This window comes from Sinocyclocheilus rhinocerous, unplaced genomic scaffold (genome assembly GCF_001515625.1).
Source record: "Sinocyclocheilus rhinocerous isolate Xijiao unplaced genomic scaffold, SAMN03320098_v1.1 scaffold774, whole genome shotgun sequence".
In the NCBI taxonomy this organism is placed as follows: domain Eukaryota; kingdom Metazoa; phylum Chordata; class Actinopteri; order Cypriniformes; family Cyprinidae; genus Sinocyclocheilus; species Sinocyclocheilus rhinocerous.
In genome coordinates, this window is record NW_015644352.1 from 96,051 (window position 1) to 97,863 (window position 1,813).

The window sequence follows — 1,813 nt, forward strand, 5'->3', positions numbered from 1 at the left end:
TCTCTCTCTCTCTCTCTCTCTCACTGCGTTAACTGCGTTAGCCTGCATATCAATGGCTCAAGCCTCTGTTATTAGCTCCAAAATGACGTTTTGGAATTTGCAAAGGAAGGATGAGGTGCGTAAAAAATTTGCTAGTATAACACACGCTAAAATCATTAGAGAAATACTACAACTACATTAGATTTTTATTGACTGAACGCAAGCGCGATTAGAAAAGATTAAAAGATTATAGGAAAAATGTTACCCATTTGATATAGTTAATCCCAATATATATTTTCTCATTAGAGAAATGCTAATGTATGTTTTAGATGTAATAATTGTCTGTAAATGTCATGCTATTCTGTAGTTATACTAATGGTAATATAATTGAGCATTAAATAAAAAGCACATTGCATTCTTTTGACAAACTCCAGGTGTAGCAGGATGTTGTAATTGAATGTCATTTTGATTTGACTTTTTTGTTTGTTTAAATAGTGGTATGTAAAGATACTCCAGCTTATTATGATATACCAGCAGTATAATGCATTTTGTCTTGCTGTTGAAGTGTGTATGTCTGTAATTATTTGCATGGTGATATAAATAAAAGTAGAAAAAACAATGTTGGGAATCTCTTTGAAAGGAGAAAATAGTCATATTAATGTGTATTGTATGTATTTAGATACAGTTTCACCTGATTTCTTATACTTGACAATTAAGATAAAGATAAATAAAGATAAATCCATACCTAACAGAAAAGAAATCTGAAAAACATATTATAGTACTATATAAAGTAGTCTTTGGTAATCAGTATTTGATTTTTTTAAAACCCTTTTTACATGAATAGTTAATTTTATTTTTCCCTGCAGTGTAAAGAACTCAATTATAAAAAGTAAAAATATTTAATGCAGTCTCCCAATTAATATGAAGTCATAGAAGCTGCATGCAAACAACTAAAAATAATTCACAAAATGTTGTTTAAAATAATAACAAACGTACAGTTGGAGTGTAGCATGTCACACCACAAAACATTAAACTAACTAGTCATTTAAATAAAACTGGAATTAAATCAAAAGCCAATGATTTCTTAGCAAAGTTCAAAAACAGCTATTTCTCATCCATCACACAAAACGTGAAGGGCAATGATGTTTGCTAGGACCGCAAACAGGCTGCAAACGACTATTTAGTGAAAAAGCTGAGAAGATTTAAGAATGACTTGATTTTATTACATTGTAATAAATTATTATTATTGTTATTATTATTATTATTATTATTATAAAAAGGTCCTAGGTTCCCATAAAGGGTGAATCCTTTATTTCTTTAATTTTTTTAAGAGTGAAGTTGATTGATAAATAACATTTTGCCATCCGTTCTACAAATGGGTTAAGGTTAGAAAGTGCTGAAAATCAATAAAAATAAATGATGTATAAATTACAGTTTTTTAGGCACACTGTCTAAATGGTGTTATAGTTTTTACATTTAAGTACAAGAACAGGACCTGCCCTTTCATTTACATGAGCCACATTTTAAAATGAATGAGTTGTTTGCGAAGGGTCAAGTTGGCGCTGAAATTATGGCTGCTCTCATGCCTCAATAAATTGATTATCTTCACTTCTGAGACTCCCTATAACTAGACTGAACTTTGAAGGAAGGCAAATCACAGCCCTTCCAATCTCTTCTATGTCGTTATTCATCATCTTTATCCTCTACAAACGTGACGCAATGCAGCGATGCACCACTGGCTTTGCTGAGCAGACAGTGGCCTTGTTTCCCATTGGAGAGGGCCGTTGTAATAGGATAGTTTAAGGATTACAGGTAAAACACCCAAGACCTCTGG